This window comes from Acomys russatus, chromosome 15, assembly GCF_903995435.1.
Source record: "Acomys russatus chromosome 15, mAcoRus1.1, whole genome shotgun sequence".
Lineage (NCBI taxonomy): Eukaryota > Metazoa > Chordata > Mammalia > Rodentia > Muridae > Acomys > Acomys russatus.
Genome location: NC_067151.1, coordinates 57229958 through 57249097, shown reverse-complemented (window position 1 = coordinate 57249097; position 19140 = coordinate 57229958). Strand labels below are relative to the sequence as shown.

At 47.2% G+C, this 19140-nt stretch overlaps 1 protein-coding gene across 3 annotated transcripts in view; it reads left to right on the top strand.

The window, feature by feature from the left end:
• Trim2 (tripartite motif containing 2) overlaps positions 1-19140 on the top strand; it is a 144211-nt gene that overhangs the window by 45208 nt on the left and 79863 nt on the right. Inside the window, exon 1 of one of the 3 annotated variants that reach the window (XM_051157368.1) lies at positions 1923-2390. The exons of the other annotated variants lie outside the window; for them this stretch is intronic. The gene's annotated coding sequence lies outside the window, so the exon portion shown is untranslated. Of the gene's footprint in view, positions 1-1922; positions 2391-19140 lie in introns of those variants that run through there. 3 annotated transcript variants of the gene reach the window in all.

The following is a 19140-nucleotide window of genomic DNA, read 5'->3' as shown; positions in this document are numbered from 1 at the left end:
TTAGACATCTCAAAAGGTTTGTGTGTTGAAGGTTGTGGTGCTATTGGCAAGTACAGGAACCGTTGGAAATTGGGCCAAATAGAAGGGAATACGTCGTGGAGCCTGCCCTTGAAGGGGATTTTGGAAGCTCGGTCTAAGCAGCTCTCTCCTACTTTCCTGGCCCCCGTGCCCCCCCTGCACCCCCTCCCGTGGGTAAATGGGCCTCCTTTGTTTGTCATGTGTCACATCTCACTCCGGCTTCAATGAATTGACCCCTGTGAAACAGAGTCCAAATTAACCTTCCTTTATATAAGTTGATTATCTTAGGCATTTTGATATCATGATAGGAAGCTGACTGACACATGAGGACAAATGTAATTAGTCAAAAACGTTACTTGAAGGGTAAGGTGGGCTCCTAACCTAATATTACTGGTGTCTTACAAAAAAGGGTGGGGACATCTGGTCACACAGACAGACAAAGAGAGAGCTTGGGGGGTCATGAGGTGGGGGGGAATCAGCCATACCATGGCACAAGCTGAGGAGCCACAAGGAGCTGGCAAGTGGCTGCAGCAGGCCCTTCCTGGCACTTGCAGGAGTAAGGACTATCTTCCCTCCCATCCCCCCTCCTATCTCCCCCGCCCCCCCCTCCTGTTGGCCACAGGCTTCTAGGCTCCACTTTTCTGTTGTTTAATGCCCTCAGTTCCTGGCGCTTTGTTTCGGCAGCAGCAACGAACCAACGCAGGGCATTTTCCTCTCCTCTGTATCTCCTCTCCCCTGATCTGTCTTGCTTTGCCAGAAGGTTCCAAACGCTTTAGAAATCTATGTGGTTGGTTTGCATTTAGTAATCACATTCAGCCTCTGTGACCTCATTCTGTGAACCCAGCTCCCTGGCTTCCCTGGGTCCCTTCATTTGCTGCTACTTACCCTGCTACCTAAGTGGCAGTCTATAACTTGGTTATAGTACACTCCCTACCTGTACTGAACATCAAATCCTACTTTCTCCTTTCCTCTCTTTGGACTCTTTTTCTCCTCCATTTCAAACTCCCCTCCACTCTCTTCCTAGGTTAGACTCGCCTTGTGAAGTTATCTTTCCGGTAGTGGAAAGCTTTTTACATCACTTGGCCAGCTTGAAATCCCTCAGAGCAACCCCCTTAGCTTCCAACCAAATGTTAGGGTGTAGCGACAAGGACAAGAACCGTGACCTAACTTCCTTGTCATCCACCGCAGGGCATCTGTCCTCACTGCTCCAGCTCTTGTCCCTACAGCCACACTCAGGATCAGCTGGTTCCCAGCCTCTTTGTCCCAGAACTCCAAAATTCGAAAGGCTTGTCCTGCTGCAGGGTTGGGGTGTGTGTGTGTGTGTGTGTGTCAACGGGCGATGGATGGAGTTTTGGGGGAAGTGGTCTTTAGATTCCAGAGAAATTGAAAACCCCCATCTGTGCTCTTCCTCCGACCCCTCCCTGCGGGTTTTTTTTTTTTTTTTTTTTTTTTTTGACAGTAATTTTTACAGGGTTGGGAAATGGCAGGTCTTCCTGGCATAACCCGCACTAGACTGGAGAGCACTGGAGAGTAAGACTTCAGGATTTTCGACGGAGGCACTCCGAAGTGAGGAAGGAACTGAGGCAGCTAGTGTGTCCAGCTGTTTTAGAGAGTGAAAAGTCAGCCCACAGAGACAGCACTTCCTCATCGGCTTTTTTTTTTTTTTTTTTTTTTAAGCGCTGGCTGTATCATAATTGACTCATGAATTGGAATTAAAGCAAACGCCGAGCGTTTCCCTCTCTGTCACGTTCAGCAGTGTTTGCTTTCAATACCGAGGCCGGCTGCGTTGAGCTCGCTTAGCAGGTCCCGTGCAGCTGAAGTCACTTCCCCTGCAGGAGACGGAGTGCATCAGTGGGGTGGGCGGGGGGTGGGCGGGGGTGGGCGGGAGTAGTGGAGGGGGGGGCGGTGAGTTTTCCGCAGTAGACCTGAAAACCCAGGCAGCCGCGGATTGGCGCATCCCGGCTGCGGCCGCCTTAGTCATCCGAGTCGTTCTGGAACTAGGCACCAACTTGCGTGTTGGTCTGCGGCTCTTTGTGCGTGGATCAGCTGCGGTGTGGGCTCTGGCATCTAATCCAGGATTTGCCTCTGCGCGAGGCTTATGGAAAACAGATGTCTGGCGGCTCTGGGACTGAGCACAGAATGGAAGTGACCCAGAGGGGAGCTGTCTGGCACCGACGACACGGAGGGAAGGCCCCGGCGCGGCCCGCGAGGCCAGCCCCACTCCTCGCGTCCGTTCTTTCTGCTGAGTCTGTGGCGCAGAAGGCGTCCCGCGAGCGAGCCGTGTGACCTTGAGACCGCGTGGGGCGGGAGCACGGACACCAGGGTCTGCGGCCGCCAGAGGTGGGGTGCGAGCAGCAGCCGCGAGGGGCGCGGTAAGTTTCCCTGAGGGTGGCGGTGTGCGGGCAGTGGGCATCCCCGCTGGGGCTGCGGCTTTGCGGCGTTGTCAGGCAGCCAGCACTGTTCTCCGCATCCCGCGTGCCCCCTGCGGTCCCTGCGGACCCATTGCACAGCCTTTCCGCCCTGGAGAAGAACGCTACTCTGCAATCTTAAAGCTTGAAAACGGCAGGCTCCGCCCCCCCTCCATTTCTTTTCTTAAAAAAAAAAAAAAAATGTTCTTTATCTTTAAAAAGTCTATTCAACTAGAACACCTTCTGACTAGTTTCCACGCTTACCCGCCGACCAAGCTCATGCTACACTTCTGGCTTATTAAAGCGGGGAGATGTTGCCTTTTGAGGCTTTTTGATTGATGTACGTTTAAAACTGCATGCTGCTGTCTAGAGGTGAAGGCTTGGGGTTAGAAATCTAAGAAATGCTCGTCAGATGCAAAGCATTCCAAGACCCCTAAATCCTTTCCTACCTGTAATCCAATCAATTCCAGGGAGCAACTCTTTACTGTGTTTAGGGCACAGGCAGCTTTGGATTCAAATGCTTTTTAGATTTGCGGGGGATGGGGTGGGGTGAGAGGGGGGGGGTGTATTTGTTAATTTTGAGGCTCCGGGGATCAAATGCCTGGCTGAACTAATGAGCTACTCCAGCTCGAAAATGCGTTTTAAGTAGTTCATTTCCGAGCATTTGGAGTTCTGCGAGTCTAAAGATTAGACTAGACCCTAGGCTATACAAGAGGGGCTGTTCTTGGGACAGCACACACATCTATGCCTCGCCCCAAGACCAGTTTCTGCCCCCCCTCCAATATGGAGCCTAACTTTCACATCTGTATTCTTAAATATAGCTATAATCTCAGGACAGCATAACTAGTATTTCCAGATTCCTTTATGGGGGTGGGGGTTATCGTGCTGGACTGTACATGACCTCTAGTCTCAGATTTCCACTTGATTTCACCCTTGGCAGAGTTAGCACTTGCCCTTCAACTCCAAGAAACAAAAGAGCAGGAATGATTCAGAGTGCTTGGCCCACCAACGGCCTTGACCAAAGACATAACATATTTTTATAGACTTTTTATGACACACGTTACATTTCCATCCTGTTCAAACATAGGCTCGTAAAATGATTAAGTATCAATTATAAAAGGACAGACTCCGCTTCCTTCTCCCTTGGGTAAATATGGATTTTGGAGAGAATGGGCGGGGCCTTCTACATTCAGGACCGTGTACGGAAGGTGCATACCATAACTCACTCGCTTAATTTTAGCATTTTCTTCTTCTAGCAGCCTCCCTCCCCCACCCCCGCCCCTCATTTGTAGAATTCTGTTTTACTCAGTTACCATGACCTCATTTTGGATTGTGGCATATATGATGCTATCATCGTTTGTTATTATCGGTATTTTCTGAGAACATTTACCCAAACCCTGCTCTTATTTGACTAGAATACTCTCTATATAATAAAGCGCACTGTCTCTGTCAAAAGTAAATGTGGCATCCATATCTTCAATTATTCTTGTATCTTGTTACTGTTGGCTTACATGGATTATTATTTGCTGAGATTGTAGTTCTTATTTTATACTGAAGTACAAGTGGAAGGAACTTCTCAGAGAACACTAAATGTAAATGGGTTAGAAAGTATGATCACTAACATCTCATGCTCTGACGTTTTCTCTGGCCTGCCCATGGGTTGGATTCTGCCTATTGACTCTTCAGAAGGAGCTGATAGTTACCAAGCAGGTCCAGTGGTCGGTTTCTGTGATCTTCAAGCTACAGTAATAATGTACTACTCTCCAAATTCTGCATCATGAAAATCTGGCTCATTCAATGGAGATAACCCAAGTGGCTAATATTAGCAAGGAAGCTTTGAAAATGAAATTTCAGAATCCCAAGAGGAAGATATCAGGATACCCTCCTTTACTCACCACTGCTTAAAATAAGGTTGCTTGGTTTATCCCATATCTAGCCGGGTAATAAATATGTGAAGGGGGCAGTGCTAGCTTATTTATTTTACACACTGAAAGTTTATTCTGGCAAGTTCTTCAGAAACACTTTTTTTTTTTTTTTTTTAACTGCAACTTTGGAGACAAATAGAAAATTAAGAGGAATAAATGTGGCAAGCACCAAGTCAGTGTTTACTCCTCACATGGATTTTATGTCATTTGTGGGGTTTGGTAGAAGTTGACCATCAGAATCAGTGCTTATGTTGGCACATACTAAATTTTCTTCACAATGGTTATTTCCTACATTATGATTTTTTTTGTACATCCTGCTGCTGATTCTCTACTTTATGATAGAACAGAAATACTCCCTCTCTAGAATTTTCCCTGTTTCCATTTATCCTAACACATTTCACGTCTACATAAAATTTATTTGTCCAGAATGGCTGGCCCTGAGAGATCTGAACATCCTTGGGTCTGTGGGTGTGGAGGGTGTAGGTTGCCTCCTGGCATGCATGAGGCCCTGGGGTTTATTCCTAGCACCATATGGAAAAAAAAATTGTCTTTCTTGTGTCCTTGAATCAAACAAAATCAGTGTATCTGTCTGCATTGCTATCAACCTATGGTGGATTAGAAATGTGCAAATGGAAGATTGCTTCCTTTGCTTAACTGCTGCGAATGAATCCACCCAAGACATCCCAACTCCCAGATCCAGCTTCTAGAAGCAATTTGCAGAGGATGCTAGAGATGGCTGGAGCAGGACCACTGGGAAGTAATTAGCTTTTACTATCCTCAGTGTGTAAATGTCTTTCAGGTTTCAGAATGTCAGCTCTCTTAGGGTTGCCCTTTTACTCCCTAGACGCACCCGCCAATTTAAACTAATGTATCAAGAGGCACATAAAACCACTCTTACCTTTTGGTCTCTCCTTTTTGGACCTTGGCCAACATTGTAGATTCCTCTGGGTTGTTTTTCAGGAATGGTGATTTTTTTGTTTGTTTGTTTGTTTGTTTGTTTTTTTGTTAGATCCAAAAATGTGGTAAGTTTCAGATTTAACCTTCTGTTGAGCCGTCCGATGTGAGACCAAGAAGTGGTGAAAAAGTGAGAAGAAAAAAAAAATTTTTGCTTGTTTGTTTGTGGTTAGGGGCCTCCCACATGCTAACAATGAACACTTCTTCAAGCCCCTGCAAGGGGTCTTTTAGATTATTCTGCTCCTCTCTGGTAGGAGGAAGGAGGAAGGAAAAGGACCTTTCAAGCCCCTATTCTAGTCTGTCAGCCACAGAGATTTATGGAGGAAAATATCACATTTCAAGGCCCTGCGTTCTGAGCTGGAAATACAACCATGGTTATACAGGGTGCAACAGTGTCAAAAGGAGAGTCTAAGCCTGAAAGGTGTTTTTCAAGCACTGGTGATGTCTTCTGAGTAGCTCCTTCTTTCACCTGTTCACGAGTTTCCTCCAAAGCCTTCCCTCCAGTTGGCCATGGTGGCACACCTCTGTGTTGTGTGACACTATTCCTGTGGAGGCGTGAACAAATGTCTACTCCACCCTCCACCCCCACCCCCCACCCCGCCTGCTAGGGAATCGACTACAGATCAAAGTAAGGATACCACCGAAGTCCAACTTGGTGAACTAAGGGGTTTTATTGGGGTTAGTTACAGGAGCAGAGATGACTCAAACATAGTTGTAGTCCCAGCCCCAGCCCCCAGCCCCAGCCCCCAGCCCCGGCCCCAGCATGGAAGACAGCTCACCAAAGCTAGAAACCTGGAGCATACTGCTCCAACAGGTTGGAGAGTGTCTCTTTGAGGCACAGGTGGTCTGAGCATCTTACAGGTAACTATGCAGATTTCTGCTTTCCCCAGGTGGCTTGGCTAGTCCTTAACTTCTTTCATCCAGCTTGGTTGGTCTCTGTTTTTTTCCAGGTGGCTTTGATCTGAGCCTCTATGAAACAGCTCAGCTTGTCTGAGAGTCTTCTAGGCAGGTCAGCTGGTCACTGTCTCTTTCGGGGGCCTTGTCTCGTCTGAGAGTGTTTCTCGGCAATCCTTACTGCTTATGTATGCTTAGGGAGAGAAGGGCCTAGTGTATTGGGTCAGTTTCAGGGACTTCCTGAGGTATACGTTGTTTATTTCCCGGGGTTTAAAGAGTTCCCCTGCAGGTTGAAATGTGTGACTTCTCTTTAGAGTATCCTACGTCTTAACAAACATCCCTCTAAACTGGAGGTTTATGGGAGGAAACACCACAACACCCTGTCACCCCACCCAGCACAACAGTCAGCTCTTAGGTGGCTGAGGCAGAAGTACTAGGCTTTTGAGGCCAGCCTAGAGCTATGTGATGAGTCTGCCTTCATTCTGGAACTAGGAGATCTTTCTAGAGGTTCAAATACAAACACTGCCTGGGAGAATCTAGAGGCCTCTGGCACTGAGACACGCTTCCTTCGGTGGTAAAAAGTATCTTCTTAGACTGTTAAACATAATCAGAGTACTCTGGCACATGTCGCTTATGCTCAAGACTCTTTAGTAGGTAACAGCCTTGCTCCCAGGGGGTTACCTTCTCAGCTCCCAGCCAGTGTTGCCATAGCTATGAATGGGGTGGGTGGTTGCAAAACAGCCCATAATAGGAGCGTCGCTGGAGAGTAAATGATAGACACTTCCGAGCTTTGCAACAATTGAGAAGATGATATCAGGCCCCTGTAATCATGAAAATAGCCTCTCAGACTAAACAAAGACAAAGCCGTCTCATTCTCTCTGACTACATGCAATTTATTTAAATTAGCGTTGCACATTCTGCAATGGTCTGAAGCCATAGTATGAAGGCAGCACATTGAATACGTTTTCTGCACCTTTGCTTAGGGATGAAAATGGTTTTTAGGCACATTTGAACAGGATTTGCATCTTGTTAGCTTCCCTCTGTGTCTCTGGCCACTGAACACAATAGAGACTGGAAGTCTATCTTTTCAGTCAGACAGTCTGCCTCGCTTTATGATTCTGCTGGGAACTGAAGTGGTGAGCTAAGGGCCTGGGTGAGGTGAGGGGGCAGCAGGAACTTGCAGAACACTCAGAAGAAGAAAAGCTTGGGGTCACGCCCCATCCCTGTCTTTCTTACAGTTTGAGACTGGCAGTGTAGCTTGCCTTGGCTGCGGCAGAGGCTCACTAGATGCGTAGTGATCTCTTTGGTGTTACCAGTGTGAATTACTTCCTTCTAGATCTGAGTCATTGACTGCGCAAAGTCATCTTTGGTGTGCAGTATACGTCAAGGATGCTGCTTTTCACTAGGTGCACTGTATTCTGCTTCAGGAAGGCAAAATAAGAACCCACGCCTTTAATCCCGGCACTCGGGAGGCAGAGGCAGGTAGATCACTGTGGGTTTGAGACCAGATTGGTCTACAAAGTGAGTCCAGGACAGCCAAGGCTACACAGAGGAACCCTGTCTCAAAAAACAAAACAAAACAACAACAACAACAACAAAAAGAACCATGTTAGTCAAAGAAAGAAGCTGTAAACTCAAACCTTGCATACTTGGAGCCCTTCTTGAACTAATATTTTACGTGGGCAAGGAACAGTCTTTCAAAGAGAGTAGACTGACTAAAGGCTCCTCAAGAGGGGCTGAAAGCTTTGGGACTAGCTACTTGTTACCCATAAACGCCTATGTGAATCACAGACGTTCCATCTGATGCCTCCTTTTCCCCTCCTTGCAAATTCGAGGCATTCTTCCCACCCCATTTGCTTACTCACATGCTAGGCAGATAGTTAGTACCTCCTGGCTCTCTAGAGCAGAGGGCCCCAGCCCCTGTGCTCTGTGGAGGCTTGTAATGGCTGAGACAAGCAGTGCTGGGTAGCTTGAGGACAGTTTTAAGTCCAGGGCAAAGTAAGTACCCATGCGAAAGACCAAGCTCAGCGGGCTAGAAGATCGCACTCAGTTTATACAGTTCTGGTAGAGGGCAATAGGGACATTAGCATTGTGACTGCCGTGGAGGACAAATGGCAAGAATATACTGGACATCTTTGTCACCTGACTCTTTTGCCAATAATGGACCAAGTGATCAAAACCAAATTTAATGAAATCAAGTTTGCAGAGTGTGGTCTCCAGCTCCTCGCCATGAAAAGTCTCCAGTGCAAAGCTGTTTCCCTTTCAGGAGAACAATACGTTAACCATCTGTGTAGCACACACGCTGCAGCACAACATGCTGAGCTGATAAAGGGTCCCTTTCACTTCAGTCATGTGGTTGGCACCCACTCTGGGTACAAATGAAATGACAGAGAGCCATTTGCCCAAGGGAGAGATGAATGGAGGCCAATGCAATCCTTTTCTGTTTTTCTTTATTATTTGCTATAAAGTAGCAATTACCCTTGGAGTTTCTTTCATCTCTAACCCTCTGTCCCCTCCAATTCTCTATCCAGAACCCTGAAGTACAAAGAAATGCATGCCTGAAGGCTAAAGCCCACGCTAAGCTGTCAAACCGGCCACCCAAACAACATAGAAAATTCTAGTAGGGGCCACAGGTGTGGCTCAGTGGTTACAGCACAAGCTTAACCTGTGCCTGGCCCTGGGCTTATCCATGCAGGAAAAAAAACACTACCAGTTACAACCCCAATCTCATCTCACTTGTAAGTACAGTCTCATTAAACAATAAAATGCTAGGTTTCTCAGATATTTCCTTTATACATATTTTGCTTGTAAGTTACATAAAGTGTTTTGCTTAAACAAAGATTCTGAACTGTAATAAACACTGATTACAGGTCAAATCCATACAAATTCATATTCTCTCCTCCCTCACTTTCTTTTTCCCTCTGTCCCTCCCTCTTCCTCCCTCTCCCTCCCTCCCTCCTTTGATGGGATCTCACTATGTAGCCCTGGCTGACATGAAATGCTCTTTGTGGACCAGGTTGGCTTTGAACTCTTTAGAGGTCAGCCTGCCTCTCCTGTGTGCTGGGAGTCAAGGCATGTGCTACCACAACCCACTTTTCCTTAATTTCTCTCTTTCTTTCTCTCTCTCTACTGGCATTGAACCCAGAACCTTGTCATGCTAGTGTGAACTCTACTACTGAGCTAAACCCCAGCTCCAGCCCCCTGTCCCCCCCCCCCACCCCCAGGTCAGGTTATTTCCTAAGAAGCCTATAAACAACCAGAATAGGAAATTTTCAAAAGAATTTGCTTTCAATAGTTAGAGCAGTTTTTGTTTCTGTTATGGAAGAAAGCAGATTTACGGGGCTATAAAAATTGAGAATTCCATCTGCCTAGGAACTGGTTTGCATTTATAATCCAGAACAAGATATTCTTGGCAGGTTTGAGGCTTATCGCAAACAGGATGTTCCATGCTAAACCTCAGTCAAGAAAGAACTAGGCAAAGTGATTTTCCTAGATGTCTTCTAAGCTATTTGCTCTCTCTCAAGGCTCTTGGATAAATGCATTCATCAGAGTGATGTTAAGTCTTCTATAAAGAACCAGTCGGGTTTCAAACACCCTTCTCCAGGTGTGCTGCTGGTACCTCTTGATGGCTGGTCAGAAGGGCCAGAAAGGTACCAAACACCCCCAGACCTTATGCTAGGACCCCTTGAGACCACCCAGGGCTCAGCCTGTGACTACACACAATGACTGCTGCAGCAATTAAGCGTTTACAGCCACAACTTCAGAATCACGCTTCTTAGTTCGTTCCGAATCTTTGGCGAAGGTGTACACATTTCAGAACAAATATCAAAGGTGATGCAGGAGGGAAAAGCTCAGCAGAGAGGTAAAGGTGGGAGACGTTAAAGGGCAAGGCCAGCTTGACCTGCCTAGCGAGTTTAGGGGCTAACCTGAGCTAAGGGAGCACTTGCTTCAAAAGATGCCCTCTCTGGCAAAATGTTCATTTATTCACTTTAAAACGGAGACGGTTAACTTAAAATTAAAGTCATATGGGGGCTTTCATGAAGAAAAGCAAGGATCTGGGCTGTGGGGTCCCACTGCTGTTTGTCTTATTTGGAACAGGCAGTGAGGCCCACGGTGAGCTGTGGAGTTCATGGGACAAGCTAAGCTGAGACGCCTATGGATTTCCATTCTGCTTTCCCAGTGCAGTTAGCACTCCGTGGTTAGCTTTCAGTCTCCAATCAGTAGAATGCAATTAAGGGAGAATCAAGACTGTAAAAGGAAGTCCTGTTGGCCTGTTTCAATGGTTGTCTCAGAGGATTACTGCCTCTGTCTGCTAACCTAGGCCTAGTCCTGGGAGCTTTTAGCCTCTGTAAAATCTAACCCAGGCCTAGAATGTTTTCAGCCTCTGAGACTTACTGCTTAATAAGCTCACTCTTATATGTTCTTTCTGAGCTCTGGGCTGGCTGCTTCAACTCTGCTGTTCTGGCTCAAACTCCTCTCCCAGCTGACTTATTCAATCTGGCTTCTCTCTCGGCCAGAAGTGTTCTGCTTGGCCTCAAACTAACTCAACAATCTGCTCTAACCTTCTGGCTTCTTCTCATTCGCTGGCTCCTTCTATCTTCACCTGAGTTTTGTCTCTGCAATCTCTATTACTGTCCCAGTAAACCTGCCTCTCTCCCTCCTCCTACCCCCCCCCCCCGTGTGTGTGTGTGTGTGTGTGTGTGTGTGTGTGTGTGTGTCTGTGTGTCTGCATTATCCCTTAAGTAGCTTCCCTTTCCTCTTTCTTCTCCCGAGAGTTGGGCGTATCCTATTCTGTCAAATCTTCTTTGATTCATCACTTTTCCTGCCACTCAATTAGACATCACTTTCCAAAATGGGTGTTTGCTTCTACAAATTAACTTTACCTTTATCGTTTGGGATTAAAGGCATGCACCACCATGCCTGGACCTAAGCTTTTTTTTAACCTGAACTTGCTCTATACCAGGCTGGCCTTGAACTCCACTGTCTCTTGGATTACAGACGTGTTTGTATTCCAGCTGAATCACACAGACCTAGAAGGTCTTTGGATGTGATCTTTTGCCAGAGCAGTCATATGTTGAATTAAAATTCCTCTACAGAAAACCCACAAACAAGCAAACATTAAATTGTTGGCTTAGGATAATACATTACTCTGTGTGTGTGTGTGTGTGTGTGTGTGTGTGTGTGTGTGTGTGTGTGTGTGTGTGTGTGTATACACCAGAGCTGCCTGTTGGAGGCTGTGGCTGGTTTCTCCCTGGAGCCTGGGGCACTGACGCTGCCAGAAAGATTGAACGGACAGTCTACCATCTTGTTCTTATTTATGAAGTTTGTCCGGTTGACCCACTGGGATGTGCTTGGCTATTTCCTTCACTCTTCCTACCACTCTTTATTAGTCATGAAATTTATTGGCCCTGGTGGGCTGAATGTAGAAGAACCTGCTCGCTCAGCTCAAGCCCATAATTCCTTCAGTGTGGCAGTTAACTAGCTGGGCTCACTGAGATCCTAACAATGATTTACTCTCAGAGTGGAGAAAGACTTTTTTTTACCTTTTAACAAATCCCCTTCAGGCCTGGGGGTGGGGCTCAGGGGAGGAATGCTCGCTTACCTATGTGTGTCAGGCCCTAGCTTCCATCCCCCGGCACCTCAAGCAATGGATAAGACACAAATAAATCGTTATCTCTATGACACTTTTGTGACACAACATGTTAGAACTATATCTCCACGAATTTGAGTGACAAAAGCAGCATCAGTACTCTCACCTGGGACATCCTTCTCACTAGACAGGATGCCCGGTAATTCCTGCTTGAGTGATACACGATAAAGTAGTACTAGGAGCCAAGATGGTGGGTTATGGTAGAGAACTCGCTTAGTAAGCACAAGGTCCTAAGTTCTACCTGTTGTGATGCTGCTGCTGCTGCTGCTGCTGATGGTGATGATGATGATGATGGTGATGATAGAATTATGGAAGAATCTAAATGAAAGTGTCTCAGTTAGGGTTTCTATTGCTGCAGTGAAACACTGTGACCAAAAAAGCAAGCCAGAGAGGAAAGGGTTTCTTTGGCTTCCACTTCCACATTGCTGAAGGAAGTCAGGACAGGAACTCACACAGGGCAAGATCCCAGAGGTGGGAGCTGATGCAGAGGCCATGGAGGGGTGTTGCTCACTGGCTTGCTCTCATGACATGCTCAGTCTGCTTTCTTATAGAAGCCAGGACCACCAGCCCAGAGATGGCATCGTGCACAGTAGGCAGGGCCCTTCCTCATCAATCGCTAATTTTAAAAATGCCCCACAGCTGGATCTTACGAGATTTTTCTCAATTGAGGTTCCCGCCTTTCAGATAACTCTAGCCTGTGTCCAGGTGACATAAGACCAGTCAGTACAGGACAACCTAAAGAGAAAACAGATCTAAGAAGGTCCTGAAGAGTGCTTCCCAACTATGGCGGAGAAGAGATGTGGGAGGGCTTAATAGGCTGTTAGGAGCATCGCAGGTAGGATCTGTAACGAGGCATGTGTGAGGGATGGCTCATTGAGGTCTATGTGGAGAGGTCATGGGAGGGAAGAGAGGGTCAAAGCAAGGAGGCTCTTCAGTGCATCCTCATGGCCAGACACACAGATTGCATGGGTAGTCTTGACTTAAGAGCTGTGACAGGGACTGTTCTATGCTGCCTCTCACCTAGTTGCAGGTAGCCTGTGGCATTCCTTGGCTTCTAGATGGCATTCCTCCTATTGTTATATCATCTTCTCTCCCTAGATCTGTACCCATCTTTCCCCTGTTTATAAGAACACCAGTCAGACTAGAGCCCACCCTGATGCCCTCATTTAAACTTGGTTACCTCTGCAAAGACCTTCACAGCCTTCCTGACTTGTGATGCTTAATTTATGACTTACAGCTTTACCATGATATGAAAATGAAATATGTCCAATAGATACTGTACTTCGAATTCAGAGTTTTGAATGTTTATTTTTATTTTATGTGTATGAGTGTTGGCTTGCACGTATATTTGTGCATCTCACGTGTGTGGGATGCTGGAGGATACCAGAAGATGGAATCGGATCTCTTGGAACTAGCATTATAAATGGTTGTTAGCCACCATGTAGGTGCTGGGGATTGAAATAGAATCTTCCAGAAGAGCAGCCAGTGCTCTTAACTGCTCAACCATCTCTCCAGCCCTGAATTCTTAACTTTGAACATTTTCTGAGGTAGCAATATGAAGTTTGATCATCTTGAATGACACTGGACCATGTCATCAAGCCACAGCACCCGAGTCTACCCCCTTCAGCTCGTGAGCACGACAGGGAAGAGTTAACACTCTAGGTGGTTCTGAGATGCAGGTCTCAAACACACTGTTAGCTATTGAACATTCTCGAATAAATTTGGCTTTCGATGATGTTGCCCAGCTGTGGGCAGGGGTGACTGTCCTGCACAGGTTAAGACGTTGATTACGAAGAGCTATTAAATGTAACTCTCTGTTCACAACACTTCCAACCTCAGGAAGGTTTATGAGGATGTAACCCCAACGTGAGCACCTGTACCCTGATAAGGTCACCTTGTGAGAAGATGTCAACACAGCAGGTGGGGACTCAGGCCATAGCAGGGACTTTCACAGTGCTGAACAGAAGAGGGAGCTTCTGAAAGCAGAAAGTTCTAGCAAAGGTAGACTGAACACAGAAGGGTGACTGCACCAGAGGGAGGAAAGATCTGTCAGCTGGTGGTGGGGGTGGGGCAGGGGGGTGGGGGTGGATGAGAAGAAAGACATACAATCAAAGAGACAAATTCAGAAGCCTTAAGCAGTAGCAGTGATCGTGTGTGTCGTAGGTATGGCACATGATGCCTGGGAACACCCCCACTTCTGCTGCTTCCTCTGATCTTAAGAACGGGGAGGCCAATGTCCCTGTTTTCACAGTTTGTGGCCAAGAAGGATTCAGGGAGAGGCTACCCTCTCCAGTCTGTGGCTGCCAGAGGCAGGAGTGTGAATTAGCCCCCACGTGTTAGATCTGAGGTGGCAGTGACATAGGCATTTGGAGATGGCTGCTGGGCCAGCTGTCCTCCCTTTGGATGTGGGTCTGGGATTTAGATGCGTGGTGGCACTCCTTTAGTGCCCAGGGTAGGTGGGCTCTCTGAAGAAGCTAAGCCTGAGGATTACTATCTTAGGAGCTTTCCGGACTTGGGTGATTGCCAAGAACCAACCCATGAAGCGTTTCCAGGGAGGGGTCAGGGAGAGCAGGGAAGCTCCCCAGGGCAAGGTTTTACTGCAGGATGAAGGGGGAAGGCAGAGACTGGCTGTGTCGGGAAGACTTTGGTTTGTAGCAACAGTGAGGACAGTGGGGAAAGGAAGAAAGATGGCGATCATGGGATGGCAGGATTAAGAAAAGGGACGGGAGGCTTTTCCTCAAAAGCTGTGAGTTTTCAGTGGATTGACTCAAGATATCAGAGGCCGCACTGGCCTGAAACGACTGTTTGCAGGCTGGAGAGCCTAGGAAACCCCTAAGAGCCAAGGTGCTTGAAGTCTTAGAATTAGAGGGACCAATGAGGCCTCAGTCTGAGACTGCTGAAGGCCTGGGAGTTCCACGTGGAGCTGTTAGCATGAGGCTGTGTTCGAAAATTGAGACTTGGGGAGTCTGAGGTCCATGAGCCATAGATGGAGCAAAACTGAAGAACTGTATCCACTCACAGAACTGATAACACACAAGCACACATGTCTCTTTCCTCCACAGTTGACCCCAGCCTAGTGAATGATTTGGTCCTGCTTCCAAGGCAGGTCTTCTCCCCTTGATTTACTCACCACAGATACAACCAGCAGCAGTGAGCTTTACTAATTTCCTGGGAGCCTGCCCACCCAGCCAAACCAACACTAGCTATCAGAGACTGTGGGGGGTGATAGGGTGATGGGGGGGGCATTCAAAAGGTGTCATTTGGTGAAAAGGAGCATACCATTTCCTACTGAACAAGATGTTACCACCATGTTCCGTAGCTTCTGCCTCAGAGATTGTTGCTGTCTGCAGGAACTGTGTTAATGAGAGGATTAACTTGGGGCTGGTTTGCTTTGGGCTGCACGCCCAAATCCTTCTGCTATGTAACATGATGGCAATTTTAGAGCAAATAACTTCAAAAGTGTCTCCAAAGTTCTATGCATCTGCCTCCCTTCCTGTACCATGGGTCGGGGGGAGGGGACTTGGCAGCAGAAATGGCTTTAATCCCCCACAAGGACTCGTGACAGCTGCAAATGACTCTATTGTGTTTAAGAACCAGCTTCCACAGACACGTCCTCCAGGTGTGGCTTGGCAGAAGAGATCCAATGTTCATCGGATTGTGCCAAAGACTGAAAACCAAACAGAAGCCCGGTTTTCTCTTCAGCATGTTGGCATCTCTGATGTCAGTTACATCTCCCCTTCATCCCTGCACACCTGCTGCAAGCACCCAGACACCGAGAAGGGAGGCAGCAGGGGCGTTAGACAGCAGTTCTCAAGCTGTGCCTTTCAGGCGTGGGTTGTAAGTCAAGATCGCGCAGTGCAGCCAGTCTATTTTAGAAGTGGAAGACGTGCCAGGCGTGGTAGCACATGCTGATAATTCCAGTATTCTGGAGGCTGAGGCAGGAGACTCATAAGAGCCAAGCCAGCCTGTGATACATAGCAAGACCTCGTCATGAATACATAAATAAAAATTGAAGATTAAATATAAAATAGCAGGAGGGTGTAGGGCTGAGGATAATTTCATACAGTCTTTATTTCGGAGAGATATATGTTTATATTGCATCTAAATAAAATACAGGATTACAGTCGATAAAGGGTGGAGAACTCAGGCATAGCTGGGCAAGGAGGCTCCCTGATCCTAGGCAGGTTACTGAGTGACATACAAAGTCCATCCTATAAAAACCATGGTGGTTGTTGACTTTATAAATGCAGGCAGTGTGTCCTTTGCCAAATTAATAGTGCTAATTATCATGGTTTGTTTTGCCTAGATTTCTTTTCCCTCTCTAAGCCTTGTTTCATACCCAGGCCTTTCTCTTGGGCTTAGAACTGTGAGCTGAATGGCTGCTGATGTTTCCATGGTGTCCGCAGACCCTTGGAGCTCAATGTGTCTGCCATAGTCGGTTTTCTGTCGCTATAACTAAATGCCAGGAAACAGATAACGTATAGAGAATAAATGTTCACTCAGACAGTGGTTCTGGAAGCTGGAACGTTTTGGGTAGAGAGAGGCTGCATCTGAAGAGGGTCTTTTGACAGATGGGGACAGTCTGAAGCATCCTGAGGTGGCAGAGGGCATCCCTTGGTGACAGGGGCACAGAAAAGAAACAAAATTAAACTAGCTTCTACAGCAGGCCCACCCTCAAGGTAACTAACGCTTTAACCCATGGGCCAGTCAATGACTCTACCCTGATGGCCCAGTGACTCTACCCTGATGGCCCAGTGACTCTGCCCTGGTGGCCCAGTGACTCTGCCCTGATGGCCCAGTGACTCTGCCCTGATGGCCCAGTCACCCTGCCCTGGTGGCCCTGTCACCCTGCCCTGGTGGCCCAGTCACCCTGCCCTGGTGGCCCAGTCACCCTGCCCTGGTGGCCCAGTCACTCAGAGGATAAGGTCCCATCTGGTTCCATCTCTTAATACCTCATAATAGAGACTGAATTTCAACATGAATGCCAATAGGGAGATTCAAGACAAGCAATGTCCAAACTTGAACTCGGGTCATTGTCACCTTCTCTGTCTAGTTGTCACCTACCTGTCTTATGTCAGAGCACACAGACCCCTCCATCACCCCTTACCCAGACTGTATGAATGGTGTCCTATTGATTCTTTAGGATCAGAATTCTAGCCTGGTCGCCATCCCCGCTCACTGGATTATTGAGTCCGTCCTGCCCCGGTTGCTCCTTAGGTAAGGTGTCTGGTGTCTGTCCCTTTCATCTTCGTCTGTTTCTGAGTCTTCAGAGTGCCCGTGGCCTTCAGGTTCAAGTCTCCAGCCCTCTCATGCCGCAGCCTTGGACTCCATTCTCCAGGAACCCTCATTTGCCCCAGTCTTCTTCACCACCATAGCGCCCGTTCCTGCTTCCGCTTTGTGTTAGCCGGTAACTCCTTTCTCCTGGGGATTAGCAAAATTTGGGTTTTTGAGTCTCAGAAACATTGAGGTTTGAGGTCCCTGAACACTGGTCAGTTGCTCTGTGATTCTGAAGGAGGGATAAGTCACTGTGTGTAAACACGCTCTGGGCTGGGTGTGGCTCAGCCTGCAGATGACTTGGCTAGCATTCACAAAGGTCTGTGTTCCATCCCCATCATCACATGAGCCAGGTGTGGGAGTACATGCCTGTTATCCCGGTACCTGGGAGGAGAAGCAAGAAGACCACATGTTCAGGCTCATCCTTCACGACTTAGCAAGCTGAAGCCCAGCCTGAGATACTTAAGACTCTGCCTCGGACAAACGAACAAACAAATTAATTAATAGAACAGTGTCTGGGCTGGAGGCTACAACCCAGGGCACAATTTGTATCTAGCATGTGCACAGCATTAAATTCATTTTCCAGCACTGCAAGCAAACAAATATGTAAGCAAAAACAATCAGTGCCTGGAACATACCACACACTTGCTAAATGGCTGTGATCATTGTTCGATGTGTAATGATAGATGATAGTTATTTTTAATTTTTAGAAAAGCTCAATTTCCCTGAGCCAGAGCTGGTGTGTGTGTGTGTGTGTGTGTGTGTGTGTGTGTGTGTGTGTGTGTGTGTGTGTGCTAAAGATCCCTGTACTAGTTCTTCTATGCTCCCTGATCTTCTTCCTTTGACTAATCCCTGTTTATCCCTCAAGACTCTATCCTTGGCTCTTGTCTTGGGACTGCCCTGGGTACCCCGTGCTCACCTCCATTGGAGCTCTTTCCTATAAGAATTATGATGCTTCTTTCCTCCTGGACTCTGTGTCTCCTGAGAGCTCCATGTGCCAATCACCACAGTCACAAGAGCTCCCTCAAATATGCAGGTACCCGACACATAGAATGCACACAGATGCTGACCTGAAGATGCGTATCTTGGTCTGCTTTCTGTTGATGTAAGGCAATGCCACAGACTGGAAAATAAGAAAAGAAGTGTATTTTGTACAGTTAGGGAAGCTGGGAAGTCCAAGGTCAAAGGACCCAGACTACTGAGCACATTGATGCTGGTTAGGACTCTGCTGAGTCCCAAGATAGTGCTATGTGTCACATAGTAAAACAAAAAAGAAGCTAGAAAGCTCACTTTATAGCAAAACCGCTCCTGACATAACCCATTAGTCCCCTAAACCATCAATCTAGGGTAGATTAATCACCTCTTACAGAGCTTGCCTGGACCCATCGCTTTACCTCACAATGGGAATTAAATTTCACCAGGAGTGTTAGTGGAGACGGTCAAACCACAGTGGCGAATGCATGAAAGAGCTGACTGGTGTAATAGCTTCCTGGTTGGTGTCTGTGCCTGCCTCCTTCAGGAAATTCATCCCACTGATGGCTGGCCATTTAGTGTTCTGGCCCTTTGTTCTACTTGTCGCCATTGTGTGCCTAATATCATAGACGAATAGACTGTTGATCCTGACAGTGTCCCTCCTTCGTTCTCTGGTGCTCAGTCTGACTGTTTGGAAACACCCAGCACCTTTAACAGTTGACTTTTCACCCCGTGGTTTCTGCTTGTCTCCCAACCCTTGGAAGGCCTCTCAAATGTCACCGCCTAGGAATTCCAGACCTCCTTCTCACCAATTGTGTAACCAACAGAAACAGGTACCTTTAGTTTTTCTTTGCAACCTGCTCCTGGCTTCTCTCTTACAGAAGAGTTCCAGAAATGCCTTCATGTGTTTGTTTTCCTTGGCAGGTTCTTAAGAGGCCAAGGATTATGTCTTAAACATCCCTGTCAACCCAAAACTGCTAGGATATCAGTTGTTTGTCGCTTCTCATAAGTGCTGGAGGAGTCAGCCTGGGTCGCTTATTTCCAC